This window comes from Eutrigla gurnardus, assembly GCF_963514095.1.
Source record: "Eutrigla gurnardus genome assembly, chromosome: 14".
NCBI classification, from domain to species: Eukaryota; Metazoa; Chordata; class Actinopteri; order Perciformes; family Triglidae; genus Eutrigla; species Eutrigla gurnardus.
The window spans coordinates 17069734-17087612 of NC_139937.1; the positions used below are offsets into that span (position 1 = coordinate 17069734).

At 41.3% G+C, this 17879-nt stretch overlaps 1 protein-coding gene across 1 annotated transcript in view; it reads right to left on the reverse strand.

The window, feature by feature from the left end:
* Nucleotides 1-12388: 12388 nt before the first annotated feature.
* The window catches only part of LOC311025150 (atrial natriuretic peptide receptor 1-like), a 120664-nt gene continuing 115173 nt past the window's right edge, over nt 12389-17879 (reverse strand). The window contains exon 23 of the transcript XR_014598365.1: nt 12389-12404. The gene's annotated coding sequence lies outside the window, so the exon portion shown is untranslated. The remainder of the gene's footprint in view (nt 12405-17879) is intronic.

Sequence of the window (17879 nt, forward strand, 5' to 3'; positions counted from 1 at the left end):
GTTTCCATCAAAACCCGTCTCAGTTGGAGAAGACAGCAAAGTGTGTCCGTCAGAGCCTCAAGAGCGGATCAGTTTATTCTAGTTCGGGAAAGTTCCCTGAGGCATGAAGTGATTTATCTCCAATTAACTCCTGAATCCTGCTTTGGTGCGCGAGGGGGGAAACGCGCAAAGTCCATCCAGTGCGCAAAGGGAAAATATCAGTATCAGCATGAATTCCTCTCCAGTTCATTAATAACGAAATCAAAACGACTTTTACGCACGAGTGGAAGAATAACAGTCCTTCTCGTGCTGGATGTAAGCAGCGTAGGAGGCATTAGCGCGAGTGATGGTGAAACATCATATTTCTCTCAGCAGTTCAGTTCAAAATGACTCTCCTGGACGGAAGTTGCTCCCGCGTGCGTCTCCACCGGAGGATGGATCACACTGACGGGCTCAGAGACGCCAAGCAGACTCCATGTGGGTCCGCCGGCCCCGCCCGACCCGGGAGGAGAGAGAGAGACCAATCGCGTGGCAGGGACGAGTCTGAGTGACGGGCTGTGAAGACCCGCCCACTGGCATGCTGAGTCAGCTGATTGGGAGAGAGAAAGAGAGGGAGAGAGTCGTTTTTCTACCATTTCCCATCATCCTACTGACCCCATGTGAGACCCTTTTCAGACCTGATGACCTGTCAGGTCAGGTATGAGACGAGTCCTCATAGAAACCTGCAGCCTGAGATAACTTGAAAACACACTGGAAAACATGTGAACGCCTGTGTTGTGACATGTACTTTAATCAGAGGCAAGTTAATATTCTATCATTCATTGAACATTTCACATGAAACGGGATGACAGAATATGTTAAATAAATTGTACTAGAAATGAATTATGAACCAATCTGAAGCTGCACAAGACGTGACTGATGGCGCTAATGAGGGGAGAGTGTGTGTGTGTGTGTGTGTTTTGCGACTATTGACATGAGCCAGATGGCATCAGATTAAATGTGTAGCCATGCTGGTGGCGTGCCGGATCTCATCAATATCAGAGAGTCGGTATCTCTACGACGATTGGATGGATGGTCATGAAACTTATATATTCAATGTCCAGAGAGAACGATGTCATAGTGTTGTTGATCCTGACTTTTCTTCCAGCGCAGCCAGTTGGCTGGGTTGTCGTGGACAGCTATTGCAGTTCTGAGGGTTCAAGGTTCTGTTTTGAGTTCACAGTATGTAGCGCTCCTACATCGCCAGTAGAGGCGCTGGTGGACCAGGAGACTAATGTTAAACACGTAGAACAAAACGGGCATCCTGCCACAGCCTTGGCCTCGGTAGGAGCGTTGGTTACGTATTTCAACTACTGGGACAGACGATTAAAAAAGGAACACCGTCGTCCACAAACCAACAGGTGACGTCACCATGACAACGTCCACTTCTTATAGTCTCTGTTAGTGACACATGCCGCTAAAACACAAAATGCATCAGATACTTCTGCTAAAGGAGGACGAAGAAGAAGAAATTATTCTCAGTGGGTTTATAAAGATTAATGACACAGTGGAAACAATGACCATACACTATTGTTTCCACTGGACCAGTGTGTTAACCTTTGACCTCCATTGTTTACATTGTGACACATAGTGGACATTAATACATCACTGACAGGAGGCGCCACAATAGTGTTTTTCTTAATTTAGTATTTTTAAAATCATTTAAAAAGTCAGTTAACCCAAATGTATTATACATATTGAATTTATTATTTTTGCTTTTGTGCAGATATAGTTTTATGTTATGTTGTTTTATCGTGTTGTTTTTTATGTTTTTATTATATTTAATTGTACATAATTTGGTCAACTGTTTAAATGAGCTCTATAAATATTGGATGGATTAGGAAAATTACAAAGAAAAACATATTTTCCTACTTATTTCTGATGAAATTTAGCTCTGAAGATAGTTTCATTTTAGATTAATCTACGTCTTAACTTCATCACCTATGTCCTGTCTTCTCCTACCTCTTTTTGTCACCTACATCCTGCCAAACAAAATTTCCATCCATTGGAAGGAGCCAGAAATCACTTTTTATTCATCCATTTCTTGTCATTTGGGTGAACTCGTCCTTTAAATTTTCACACAGACATCATTTCTGCTGTATGATCTTCGTGTCTGCTGTCCATCCATGTGACACCCTTATTGATCTGTTGACGTTCACTTACCAGAACTCATTTCTCTAATGTGCTTCTTCACTGTAGTTTTCTAATTTCTTTTAAAGCGTTTGAAGTGATTGATTCCTCTCATGCTCCGCCTCACAATTTTCTACTGCCATGCATTGAAAATCTGCAGGTCATTTTCTCTTTCTGGTTTGCAGTAATAATGGCTGCCTGAAGCAGCATCATTTATCAATGAGAATTTTTTCAATAAAAGACCAATTACAAGATCAATATGTTTTCCCTCGCTGCTTTGAGGATTTAAAGTGAGGAAAGATCTTTATTTTTCACAGAGAATACACCACTCAAATCAGCCCTGTGTGTGCGGATCATTCAGGAAATCCCTCTGAAGATTTCAAAAAATGGGTCTAATATTTGAGTCTATATGGAGAAGCATGCGATTTGTTCTTGTGTGTTTTATAAAAAGCTAAATGAAAACCACATCAGGCTTTTGATCAGAGTGGAGAAGAGGAAATGGATGAAGTGACGTGACGGAGAAATGACAAGCAGTGCTGCATGTAAGTAATAATAAAAGTAATAATACATTTTATACAAAGGATTTTTGACAGAATTGTTAAACTCCTCTTGAGAGCCGCAGTGTCACCATTATAACCCAACCAACTGTATGAAAAGCAATGAGAAGAGTTCTCAAGAACTAGCTGAGAGAATCTGACCCATAATTCAGTGCTGGAGTCATTTCAATCTGCTGACGTGTGTCCTTCTTAAACTGACAGGAAGCAGCTCTATTTCACAGGGAGATAGTTCTCCGTCGGACGAGTTGGGTAGAACTTTCTCCCCAAGGACAAAGTTGAAATTTAGCTCTGAGCTGCTGCTTCAGGCTGATCGTCTCTGCAGCTCGGCACACGGGCGACATGTTGGCTGCAGCCTCCAATCAATCGGTCACGCTGCTCAGAGTCGTCCATCAGGAAACACTCAGAGGGGGAAGTCATGCTCATGCTGGGGGAGAAGAAGAAAAAAGAAGCTGTCACCGCCTCACTGTGTGGACCAGAAACATGTTCATTCAAAACAAATGGAGGATTTTTGAAACAACAAAGCCTTTTTGTGCATGTTGAGGTTATGAATGACGGTGAGGGACGTGGCGAGCTGGATCACGCTGATGAGCAATCAGGAGAAGACGAACCATGAAGTATGCATGAACATGAGTGTGTTTTACATATAGAACATGTAACCTTTAAACTGGAACCGCATCCTCAACACGCTTTTTGTGAAAGAATATGTCCTCACTTATGAGGGTCAACGATTTTGGACTGTCATTTAGGAGCATTTTTTTCGCCATCGCAATCATGGTTTTTGGCGGTTGCTATCTTGGTTTTTGGCGGTTACCATCTTGGTTTTTGGCAGTTGCTATCTTGGTTTTTGGCGGTTACCATCTTGGTTTTTGGCGGTTGCTATCTTGGTTTTTGGCGTTTACCATCTTGGTTTTTGTCCATCATTGTCTTAGCTTTAAGCCATCTCCATCTTGGTTTTTGGCTGTCGTCGTCTTAGTTTTAGGGCATGGCCATCTTGGTTTTAACCTTCGCCATCTTGGTTATTGGCAATTTGGGTTTGGGTTGTTGCCCATCTGGGCTTTTGGCCGGCGTCATATTGGTTTGTTTTTTCTCTCCAAATGTAAGACTTTAAGAACTCTGAATGCTGCAAGGATTAGGCTGCTTAGACAGAGATAACATCGTCACATTCCACAAATGATTGACATCCAGTGGGGCTCTCTGTAACCAAGGTACTTTAGTTGCATTTTTCACTGCTTGTATGGTCACACACATTTCAAAAAAAAGAAAATATAACTGTTAAAGGCAGAATTTGATGTAAAAATGATTAAATAAACAAAAAAATTTAACTTCAGTATACTGATCCTTGATAAAAGACATCGCATGTTGACCAGGTGCATGTCTGACAGTCAGTAGACAGGCGTCGTCTGTACGTGACCTCCGACGTGACCCCTAGCAGTACAGTGCACCGGGTCTCGGATCATGCTACGATGCCGTACGTTGTCACCCGGAGGCGGCGCGGCTAAATATACCCGCCGTTGCACAAACACCTTGACAACCTGCGATCACACTCATTTCATTATGCTGCATGATGGGATTTTCACCACATGCAAACGAGTTTAATTAAGCCGAAACGTATTAGTCAGTGGAGCGCGAGTGAGTGGATATGTTAATGTGCAGCGGCGCGGAGGAACATCGGATCACATGTATAATAGGATGGAAGGTAATGAGGTTTAATAGCACGGCGTCATTAACCCCCATGTAAACACGATTACCTCTGAGGTCGTCCAGACGGGGGAGATGAGATCAGCTGAGTGAAGAAACAAAATGATGAAAGGAAGAAAAATGTCAGTTTATCAACCCGTCGAAAGTTCAGGATCACTTCATCACCACTCGTCTTCCTCCTCTTCGTCATCTTCTGCTGAGAAAAGGGTGAGTGAGCTGTGATGAAAGAGGCGACTGAGCGGTTTTGACAGGACATTCGACACCGTCGGCTCCGTCACGCTGCCCCACTGTCGGCCTGAACTGCTGTAATTTGGCTTCAGACATCTGTCAAATACAGAGAGGGAGGGGAGACGAGGTCAGAAGTTTGCTGGTTCAAATCCCAGACAGGGAAGAGTCACCCTGGAAAAACACGAACGAGGTAGAGTTTAATATGATACTGATAACCACCATATTTAACATAAACAGTCCTTGACTGAATGAACAGATACTACTGGAAGAAAGAATCATCACAGCCAAATGTTAACATGATTAGTTATACAATTAATGTAATTGGAAGGGAAAAAATGTAGATTACACAATGATTATTCTACAGTTAATTTGCATTTTGTGCAAAAGGAAAATAGATGAATATTATTAGAATATTATTAAAACTTCATAGGCGGAATCGGGTGCTTTTGTCTGAGGTCCCGCAGGATCCCAATACATTGGTGTTTAAATTTAAAATGCAATCATTAATACAGTAAGCAATGGAATTAAGTCTTGGGGAACAAATTGACAAAAAGAGGATTAAAGCAACACACGTGCACAAAAAATCCCTCCACTGGATGACAATCTAAAGACGTGTGTTTAGCAATCATTTTCTGATCTACTCTATAGACTGACTATTCGACTTCACCTTAAAAGTGTTCAACCACTGAAACACAGCGTGGCTTTTATTGTGAAGCAACATTTGGACGTTTGTTGTCAGTGGACGAGCTTTAAACACTGAAAATGAAACAGGAAGGAGCTGCGCTCCTCCGACTCCTCCTTTACTGTCTGCTGCTGATTTGTGGGAAACCATTTGCGCCGCATGCAGCGGGAAGTCAAAACATGAACTTATTTATTCACATTGTTTGCGGGTACAGAAAGACACAAACTCCTCTGGGGAGCGACACAGAGACGGGAGTTACGAGTAACTTTTGGTTGCAGAAACTGGCGAAGGCAAAATGTTATAAATAAAATCCTGACAAGTATAAAAGAAGCATATTCATGCACATCCTGTATTCAGTCCTACCATCAGCAGTCACATGTTTGTGCCTCATTAAACATAATGATTTACACCAACAGAAACAGTGTGTGTGTGTGTGTGTGTGTGCATGATATCATACAAAGAGTTGTTCTGTTCGTTTTCGTACATTTTTCGATGGATTTCCAATACAATCGATCAGTGTGTCCCTGTGATCTTTAGGCAAAAACTACTTGGTTAGGTTTAAGAAGGGATCGTGGTTTGGGTTTTAAAACAAAGTGTTACTTAAGGAAAGAACTTAAAAATAAGCCAATGTTTGTGATAAAATAACTACGAAAATTGTGTTACTCAAGGATGTAAGATACATTACAAATAAGTCAATGTTTGGGTTGAAATTACAATGCAATTGGTGTTACTTAAGTACAGAATATATGTGACACATATAGGTTTGGCTTGATGCTCATGGCTGTGGCGGGGTCCACTGTTCAGAATGATCCACCTCAACAAACAGGACCCGTGACTGTTGTGTCCATCTGTGTGACCAGTACTTAACTGTTTTCACCAAAGTGAATCTCACTTACACGTATCACACCCACTTACACACCAAACCCAGAGATAAGGAGTTTCCATGCTGTGGTAACGTTACGTGAGTGCCAGATCAGGCCAGAACACATGGTTCGGATTAAGAGGACGAAGGTGAGCGACAGTCATCCTCCACCCTCCTCCATCTGTCCAAAATGTCACGCAGCAATCTGAGAACGATCAACCCGACCGACGAGTGAGGAACACATGTTACCAGACTGACGTGTGTGTGTGTGTGTGTGTGTCTGTGTGTGTGTGTACAGCAGATGAATAACAGGCTACAAATGACATTTTCAATTGAGTGGTATTTCCCTTTAAGTACAAAGCTGAACCTCACTGCTCACTGATGACTGACAAGTTTCTGACAGACACAAACTGTGTGATTATAACCGCCCTCTGTGCACACACACACACACACACACACACACACACTTAAAGACCAGCAACCGCAACAGTAATTACACCCGACGAATGAATGAAAAAAGAGAAAACTGGCTGAGTGAAACATTTGAAGGCTGGTGGACTTGGTTGGAAGAGTGCTAGAAACACACACACACACACACACACACACACACGGCGAGTCTTTGAAGGTATTTTTTTCCACTCTGTCTCTAATAATGCACATTTTCAAAGAGCTGTCAATCAATCGGCGCTCATCGCTCACCTGCAGACAGACTGAGTGTGAGACGTGAGATTTCCATGTTAGTGTCTTCGTACAGGAATAACTTTTGTTTACATGGACTGAAAGTAATTGCAAAAAAAATCTATTTTTCTGTCTCACCAAAAAAGTTTTTACAATAACTTTTTGGATGACGAGATGCAGAAATTAAATCAGATCAACTGTGTGACCCAGACCACTTGATCGGGAAATTGTCCATTTTCTCCGCTGCAGTGTAGAATATTGAGAATATGAGTCCTAAAAACCAGGAAATGAGTCAGCGCTTTTGCACTTCCTGTTCCCTTGTATCAAAGTCATTAGCTGTGTCCCAATTCAGTGGCGGCATCCTTCGGAGGCTGCATCTGAAGACCGAATGCGTCACAGATGCAGTGACAAGGCTGTCCCATTTCAAAGACTCCTTCAAATGCAGCCCGGAAATGCAAATTTCTTTTCCTGGAACTGATGGATCCTTCGAGGCCCAACTTATCCCATGATTCATTACTCACTAGTGACGATTGGCTCTTAATCAATATGGTGTCTACATGTGGATCAACAGACGAAGGAACTGCAGAAAACACTTTGAAATGTAAGATTTCAAATAACTTGAATGTCTTGTAAACCGCAGTTAGTTGCACAGAATTTAAATCTAGTGATTTATGTACAGGGACAACAACGACTTTCCAACTAATGTATTTCAGATGAAAGTATTGCTGGTGCCTTAACCACGTTTCTTTTATATTTATAAATGAGGTTTGGGCAAAAAAAAATCTTCGCATTGACTTTGTGTGCAAGCACGTCGCATGAAAAGTTAGTTTCGTGTCTGGCATGAACACACCATTAGCTGTTGGAGTGATGTCTCTAAGTCAAATGACTTTGTTATTGTGAATGTTAAATCAAAGATATTTCATGTTAATATACAAATGTAAGAGCCAAGATAGGTTTTTTTTATCGGAATAAGTACGTTCAGGGAAAGAGAATCTTCAGCCCCAGTTTGACTTTCTGTATCTGCATTACACGGTCTTCTACTGGATTAAATACACTTAATGTATGCACCAGTTCATGTACGGAGACTCTGAAGAATTAGATTTAAATATGTTAGTATTATGTTATTCTTTTTATGTAGTGTATAATGTCCATTTCTTTGTCTGTTTTATTATGTGCAGCAGAACAGGAAGGAGAACCCAAAATAGAAAACACTTTTTTGGCAGATTGGTGAGCTTATTTTTTAATAAAAAAGGTGCAAATTTGGAACACACCATCCATTTGTCATTTGACACTGTTGGGTGTCACATCCATGTCATTTTCTTAAAATTTGTTTGCTTTTTCTATTTTTTTGCCAGGACACAAAAAACCCTCTTCAGGCTGTCCAGTAAACTCATCACTGATGCTAACACAAAATCCAAACACACAAATAAAACCTCTCAAAACATATTTATAAAAAATATTCAAAACACACTACGATAACTAATTATCTGACTGTCTTCACTAATTCATTACAGCCCTCACGCAGTGAGCTGAACATCAGTCCGAACCCAGAGCGTCTGTATCAGCTGAGAAGCAGCACTGCTCATCTAATAAACAGTGAAGCGTGCAGAAACCCAGTGCTGCAGGCTCCCTCTCTCCGTTTTGGGGGGTAAAAGTGACAGAGTCAGTAGATTCTATATTAAGATCTTGTGTTTCCGCCCCGAGTCATGCCTTTCTCCTCTGCAGGCCGTCCTGCTGCTGTCAACACGAGGCCAGACTCAGATATCAGGCTGATACAAATCTGCCCTCTAATTAACTCCTTCTTGTACACATCTTTTTATGATATTCCATGTAATTATTCAATAATTATATTCCGCAGGTCCAGATGTTTGATACCTTAATAACAAGTTTATCCCTGGAGAAGATGTGCTATCACCCAGCAAGAGAAGAAGTCAATGTACAGTAGTCCAGATGTGCCGAAATGTAGGGATCAAAGCCGTTTCTTCTGCGGTCGATGTCAGCGTATTAGCCTTTCTGTTTTATCGCCGCTGTTTTGTTGCTGCTTCTCGTCTGAGCTACAGCGGCCTTGTGTATAAATTGAGCCCAAAAATCTGTTGGTTTTCTTTCCAAGGAATGAAATTAAGACCCAATGTTACTTGAATAGTCTAGAAGATGCTGCTTATGTTTGTTAGTTGGCCATCCCACTCAATCAACCTGCAATGAACCTGTGTGATTTTGTCTGATTTCACCAGAATCCAACCCGAGGACAAGTCGAAATGAATCACTGCTGAAATAACTGTTAACTTTCTAACATAAACTGAAGGTTATTGAGTAAACGCTCAGCTCTAGTCTGATAGAACGTATTTTTACGTGTGGTAAAAACTGGGCTTTGCTACGTAAAACAGTTTAAAAGGGAACTTTATCCCGACTCGCTGGCAAAAATGCAAACACTGTGGTGTTAAACTGTGTCTCACCATCCGTCTCCATTACTCACATCACCTCAGCTATTTGTCAGATTTCTCTCAATAACTACAGTTTTCAGCAGCTCTCAGCAGAGTGTGGAGCTGCAGGAAGTTTAACGACCGTGGCCTCTCTTCTCCTGACTGACGGCTCCTGATGAATGATGTTCTCCGCCTCGACAGACTGAAACCAGCGCCAGGCAGGCGGTGGGGGGAGGTGATTCAGCTGCTAAACATCAGCTCACCGTCCTCTCAGGCCCCTGCCGCTGTAATGAGCCCGCCGCTCGGTTCAGCGGAGGGCCACGGGGGCCGAGGCCGAGTGATGAGGGCCGAGCGTGACAACGTGATGGAGCGAGAGGGGAGCCGAGCTGGTGAGGAAATGAGGGAAAGGAGCATGTCCCCGCTGTCAAGAGGAAAAAGCTCATTTTCTCCAGGTTTTTCCCATCTAACCTTTCTGTAAGCAGTGCAGCTTCAGCCGTCCTCTCCTGCTTTATATTCACACAAACACGGGAGCTGCTGCCGGTCCACGAACGCACCGGATCACAACTTCCTCTTCATTTAACACCAACAAAGTCTCACAGCAGAGCGTGAAATAGTCACGAAATTGAAATCTACTGACTTGTGTCGCTCACCACGACTTTCAATCAAATTTATTTCAATTGGAAGTATCGTTTGTGCCCGGACCATGTTTTTCTTTAGTCGGACGATGTTACGCTATAACACGAAAGTCAGGTTCAGGCAACAAAACCACTTAGGTTTAGAAAAACATCATGGGTGGGCTTAGAATAACTCTGTACGGTTAGGTTTAGGCAACTAAATTAATGTTAGCTTCACTTTGGGACATGTGGTGTCCAATACCCGTCTTGTGGTTGAAAGTTCTGTGCTGTTGGACCCATCCATCTCCCTACAATGAGTATTCTCAATATGTAATACTACGCCCTGTGTAGACAAATCAGATTAACTGTAGGTTGGCTCCAAAAATCTGCAAAGAACTGCATTCAAAAAGCTCCAACGTCCACGTTCCAGTACAAAGTTAGCAAAAAAGTTAAGCTTTCTGTAACCAAAGGTATTCCTGCAAGTACTTCTAGTTATTCCTATTTTTTATGACGTCCCATGCCTCCGCCTTCAGCCACTGAGCTACAACTGTCCTGGCATGAAATATTTCCATCCTTGAGTGCTGCCGAGCTGTAAAACATCTCCGTCGTCGACATACGGTGTCACCGCTCATCATCTGACTGTCAATTCTTCACCATCTGGCCTTGATCGGTTCAGCATCAGTCTGTGACCTCTGAGAAAGAAGCAAAACTCTTTAATCTACAACAAATGGGATTCAAATGACCTGTCAAGAACAGCAGAAGCAATTGATAAATGAGTGTTGAATAATTAATGAGGTAATGTCTTCTGTCAGAAGTTAGTTCCAGCCAGGAGGTCGTGAAATAGTTACAAAATGAAATCCATTGTTTTAGTGTACACAAATTGTTTCACGTCACTCAGCATGGAAACAATGCTGATAGAAAGTTAATTAGGATCCTTATTCCTGGTGCACACACAGATTAAACACACCCATGTGACTATGGAACAGCAGGAACGATGTAGTATTAAATATTGAAAAAGACTATTTATAGAGGTGAATGTGTCCATCAGCAGGATTTTCAACCACGAGACTCATGTTCAAAGTGTTCATTTTAGGTAACGCATTCCTGATGGTTTTCCTTAACCTAATGTTTATTTTCTTGCCTAAACCTAATTTTAAGTAGTTATTTTAACCCAAACCTTTTTGGTTGCCTAAACATTCTTTTTGTAGCATAATATCGTCCCAACTGGCAAATAAACAACGTTGCAGGCATAAACTATACTTCCAATTGAAATACATTTGTTTGAAAGTTGTGTAGGGTGAAGAAAATAAGGAAAATTTCTACACAAATGTACTTGAGACCACAAAATGATGTCCAAGATGGCGGCAGCAGGAGAATGACCATGGCTAATGTGAATTGGAGACAGCTGAGTAGACAAGCTAGTGAACAGTCGGTGGCAGGTGGATTAGGATATGGAGATGAATGGAGCAACGGTCAGGATATCCTCACTTGACAACAAAGAGTAGCAGGGAAATCATACAGCTGTCATAGCGAACCATGACATTAAGTGAGTAGAAAGCATTGTGGTGTGCCTCAAAATGAGAATAAAATTGAAAGAAACACAAATAAGCCCAAAAATTACCATCTCCTAGACCTCCAACCTGGACTTCTGCAAACTCATTCAAAACAAATTCATGATGAAACTTTATCTACAAAAAAAATAAATAAATGACATTCCCTTTAAACATAATTCACAATGCAGTTTCATTGTGTAGGGCCGTCATTTTTTTGGATAGGCTGAATCAGACGAAGTGGACTTTGGGGACTCGGATCCCTGATATGAAAGCCTCCTAAATCTTTCAATAAAACCACCCTGGGTCCAACCAGGTGGTGATTAGTCTGTGACACTCTGATGTTTGTCTTGGCCCTCAGCCTCAGCTCACTTGGACTCCTGAATGACTGGTTATAAAAACACAGCTCCCACACCAACACTCACGGACAGATCTGGGCAGAGTTTTTGGTGCGGTGACATCTCTTCAAAACCACTTTGATAAATGACTTCAGGAAAATGGTAAAATCTTCCAAAAGGCGACGTGGACATGAAGCGAGGGAAATATTTTCTCCCTGCTGTCTGCTGAGTTTCTGATGGGATGCAAAATGGAGCTTTTAACACCATTCTGGGACTCATTCAACCCTCAACAGGTTAAACGGATGATGATTTATTGGATGGTGAATGGACCTTTTCTAGTCTTTTCAAACACTCAGGGTGGTTTTCACTACATGTCTACACCATTCACACACATTCGTACACTGATGGCAGAGGAGCAGAGGAGTCTAATCAAACTCATTCACAGCCTTAGGGGGCAATTTGGGGTTCAGTATCTTGCCGGGCTATCGAACCACCGATCTACTGATTGGAGGACGACCCGCTCTACCTCTGAGCAACACCCGCCCCAATGAACAATAAAAAATAAATTTGCAGTTTCACGCTTTCACTCATGTCATTGCACTCTGCAGCTGCAGTGGGTTTTTATTACCCTCTGTTATGAGAGTGATGGCTGGTCACATCCAACAGAAACTCAAATGTTAAATGACTGAACAATCAAACGTGAGCACCGGTTCATCGACTCCCAACACTGGCGAAGGATTAATGTTTCATGTCTGCGATGCTTGGAGCGAAGGCTGCTGGGTGTACACACAATTATGTTCCTGAGTTCAGGGTTCCTGGTTGTTGTGAGGTTTGCTATAATTGTGTTTAATGTTGAAACAGGAGATTCAATTACATGTTGTAAAAGGATTAAACAGTTAGCTTATGTATATTATGTTTGTGGTGTATGATTTAATGCTTCCATCACAGAAACTGAACGTATTTGTGTCATTAATCAATGTCATTGCAGCATAAATGGGCTTCATGCTAAATCCACTTTGTGGGAGGTATTCATGGGAATTTATCACAGTTTTGTTGTACTTAGTTCAGGCCTTTCTCTAAAAAAAAAACACTTGAATTCATTTGTAATTGAAATGTTTTACAGAAATCATCAATGAAACGTACAAATACATTTTACATTTTACATTTACACACAATAAAATCATATAAACGTAACATTCTGTTCGTGGTGTTTCAGTTGTGAAAATCCAAGAGAAAATCCTAAATGAAAGACATTTTTTGAACATTACAAGAAAATCAATTGTCCATGCCACAAGAACTTTGCTGTTGTACAAAACAAAAATGCTGTTTTTTACATATGAAAGTCAATCATGACAAAATAAAAGGCAAGGCAAGGACGGTTCTCTTTGTGTTTCGGGTTGAAACTATCGCTGTCTTAATCCCTCATTCACTTTTTCCAACGGTCACATTGTCTGAAACTGCAGACTCCATCTGTTGTCCTCGACACACACACACACACACACACACACACACACACACACACACACACACACACACACACACACACACAAACTTGCACTTCTATCTTTGTGAGGACAAATGCATGTAATGCATACACTAACCCTTATTCTAATCTCAAACTTAAAACCAAGTCTGAACCCTCAAACAGGCCTATGAGTATTATGTCCATCCCAAGTGATGACTGGCCAAAAATGTCCTCACTTTCCAAAATGTCCTCACTCTGAAGGTCTAAAAATCACTGATCCTGACAAAAGTTAGTTCTACTAGCACACACAAAGGATATATCAATATCAAATATCAAAGTATGACGTACAGCGGTGCTAACAGGAGGAAGGAAAGGAAAGGAAGGAAATCACACGCGATGTCTGCGTCATCAACAACAGTGTTAGTTAAAAAAAATGCAACATACACATTAATGCAGCAGTACTACTACTCTAACTACAATTATACACTTTTATTTTAATAATGGTTTGTATGCAGGAATTTTACTTGTAGTGGAATACTTTCATAGTGAGCTATTAGTACTTTAACTTCTTCCATACGCTTCAACCAACTCTGATCCTTCAAACAGTCCTTTGAAGTAGTGAAGACCTTCCTCATAATGCAGAAATGTCCTCACTACGATGGTTTAAAACTCAACAGGTCCTCACAGAGATGGCGGTACATATGTTCACACACACACACACATAGAGAATGAAGGGCAGCAGGAAACAGACTGACAGGCTTTAACCTCACCAGTCAGGACCACATAGAGTATGTGGATCACCAACACATGTAGAGTCTGACTGACTGACTGTTAATCCTTCAACCTCCTCCTCTTCCTCCTACAGCCATCAGCTACTCGTCTCCACACTCCTTTAACCTTCACCTCCTCCTTCCTGTCATCTCCTCCCACGTTGGCCTCTTTCTTCTGCAACCTTCACCTCCCCCATATCCTCCTCCTCTCACTTTCACCTCCTCCTCCCCTCCCCTCCCCTCTGGATAATTGTCCCATACCGTCAGTACTACCATGTCAGATGCCACATGTACACATGGAGGGATAATGAGACAATGGACCCCTGGCAACAGACATGTGAGGGGCTCCCAGGCCCCCTACAGAGGAGTAAGAGGCATATTTAGGTAGGTAGTTGTAGTTGGTTTATATCTCTTTGTAGATGTTTAATTTCTCTTTATAGTTGTTTTGTGTCTCTGCAATCAATCAATCAATCAACTTTATTTGTATGGCACTTTTCATACTTAAAGTAGCACAATGTGCCTTACAGAAAATAAAATAAAAACAAAAATGAGGAACAAGCAAACACCATAAAAACCCAGACGTCCCACCCCCACAAATATACACACAGAGATACACCAAGACATACACACTCACACACATACGTAGTCTCACAGACATTCACACCCACACAACCACACACATTAGCTCTTTGCAGTTGTTTTATGTCTTTGTAGTTGTTATGTCTCGTAATTTGTTGTTTTTTGTCTCTTTATATTCGTTTTGCATCTCTCTGTTGTTGTTTTATGTCTCTTTGTAGTTGATTTGTGTCTTTGTAGATTATTTTTTTTTATCTTTGTAGATGTTTTGTATCAGTATTTGATAATTTTGCATGTCTTTTTTAATTTTTATCTTTGTAAAAGAAATTTTTGGCCAGTTTGCATTTCTTTGTAGATGTATTTTATCTCTTCATGGTCTTTTTTGTCTGTTTTTGGTTGTTCTCTGTCACTGTGTGCTCATTTTGTGTGCATTTGTAACTTCCTTGATACCTTCTTTCCTCTCTCCTCCTCTCCACTTCCTACTTTTTCCTACTCTTTTTTCCAATCTCCTCTCACCTCTCCTCCTCTCTTTTTACCTTATCTCCTCTTCCCTTTCCTCCTTCTCTCCCCCTGCTCTCATTCTTCTCTCTAGCCTCCTCTTTCTCTTTTTTATCTGACTTCCTCTTTCCTTCCTTCCATCCTTCCTTCTTCTTCCTCCCTCCTTCTCTTTTCTCTCCTCCACCCTCCTTTTTTATCTCATTATTTTCATTCATCCTTTCCCCCCTTCTTGCTTTCGTCCTCCACCTCTCTGTTCCTCCTCATCTTTCTTTCATCTCTCCTCTTTCCTCCCCTCTGAACGGATCATTTGTTGGAAGTGAAGCATTAAATGTAGAAACGCTTCTCTTCTTGTTCAGCGTCCACGCCGCTCGGATCAAACACAACAACTAACTTACACACACACACGTCGAGAAATATAAAATCAATGCGTCTGATCCACCATTGCAACACACCAAATGTCTTAATAGGCTGTAATATGAATGATGTATCAAACAATATTGGCTGTGTTGGATGCAGCTTTGAAGATGATGCAACATGATGGACAACTGAGAAGATACACTTCGGCTTAATTCAATGAATTAAAAAAGAAAGAAAGTCAGAAAAATAGTTTTATGTGATATGAATAAGGAAGAGGAATTTTATTTTTTAAAGATATTTTGTCTAATTAACACTGCAGTTGGTATTAAAAGAAAAAATATGTGTGTCATGGTGTTTTCTAAAGGCTCAGGAGGAGCCAAAACACTGGATTTGGGATTTGGTGCCCCCTAAAGGTTGAGGCTGCGCTTGTAGAGCTGACAGGTATGATTAAAGTAACATCAAGTCTTTCTAACATCAAACCCTGTTTACTTCACTTAAAGCTGCATTCAATTATTTCATACAAACAGAAAAGCTGAGCAGAGTCAAACTTTGTTTGTGTAGCACAAGAACAACCGCAGTTGTGCTGAACAAGCATAAGATGCAAATATATACAAATCAACAGAATAAGAACGGAAGAAAAATCTAAACATAATGTGAACATAACAGGAGTGCAGCACAACAGAGGATGAAGTCCACCAATGCTAACAAAAGGTGATTCTTCAGCAGTGATTTAAATATCTCTGGATTCTTCTAGGCAGTCTGACCCATATGATTGGTCGACCTCAGTGCTCTAACTGAAGTATAGAGTTCTGCTGATAAACCTTCAAAACAGGCAACAAAATCTTAAAATCAACCCAGAAACACATTGGAAACTAGTGAGGTGGTGAGAAGTCGAAATTGCAGTCGACGAAGAGACGACTATCACTAACTCTGCAGCACTGTGACGCGTTTCAGCCTCTTTTAGCTGCGTGTCTTTGTTTTGCATTACATTAAGTGTTTGAAGTACAACTAAATGGTCACCAAAAGTGAATTCATTTTGGTCCTTAAGCCTGTCTGGTTCAACACCCTTTTTAACATGCAATGTAATCAGATAGACTTCAACACAAGATTACCGCTAAATGTATAATAAGATCATGGTTTGGGTTAAAATACTTACATTTATTCAGTCTGGTCTCCTAAAAATGATGTTCCCACACTGAATTACGTTTCAAGAGAAACTTATTTTGTCGTGGATTATGTTCACTCTTGATGTATCACAAATGGTTTGAAACAAGTCTGTAGAAGTCCATGTAGGGAGGAGGTCTGGGTGGTGGACGGGTCAGAAAACCCAACAACAGTCTCCGGCATCGGGAACTGCTTCATCAGTTCAGTATTTAACCCTGATTCACCTTAAGTCTTCTCTATTCAGCCTTTTCAGTAAATCTAACTTGGTAAATTAAATGATGGACGCTACTTTGCAGATTGTTTTGTCAGCTGCGTTCTCTTTTATGGGAAACCCTAAACCCACTCGGACGTTCTTGATGTGGATTATAGCGACTTTACTGCTGCATCACCATCATACAACCATAATCGCATTAAAAATCGCCCTCTCTGGTGTTGTTGCCATGAAGCTCAAATGTGCCCTATTGTTCTGAGGCAGCCAGGTGGAAGCACGGAGGAGTTTCTTCCACATTATGAAGGCGTTGGAGGTGTCGGCGGGTGACGGAGCCACCAGGCCACCGGCATGGCTGATGTGATCAGAGAGACAGGAAGGACACCAGCTCTGGGCCTCGTTACTTAAGCTCCATTAAGCTTCATGCTCAAATTATCCTCTAATACCTGTTGTCACTGCGATGCACCGGGCTGCAAGCCTTTATTCAGGCCATTGGGGCTAAAAAAAACACTCATGCAAGTTACAGGCTTTCTGCAACCAACAGGCATCAGTGTTAAACCCTGCAGGTCACACGCATAGACATCAAATAACACATTATGTATGCACATGGATAGTAGTTATATAAAGCTCGAAGCCATAAAGCAGATTGGTTTTCCAAGAATCTATCCACCTTCATTCTCTCCGCCCACTTAAAACTAAACTCCCCAAAACCAACTTTTTTCAGCTAAAAACGATTTCTCTGAGTACATGACTTCTACATATTGTCTTATAAATGTACAGAGCAACTGCCCTGGTTGAAACCTGTTGACAGAAATTTTTCTATTAGGTTGATCTGTTGTCAGTTGACCATTAGTGAGGAGAATCCCTAAGCCTTTCAATTAACCTGTAAATGGCTTATGCTAATTGTAATGCTAATTGCTAGCATACACATAGGCCGATATCCCAGCCTTGAATGCAAACTGAAATTCTCAAATGTTTATAAAAGTTTAAATTGTATTTTGTCACTACAACAGACCTCTACAGCACGCTAACGATTTTTATGAGTGATTAGCATTAGTGCTAGCAT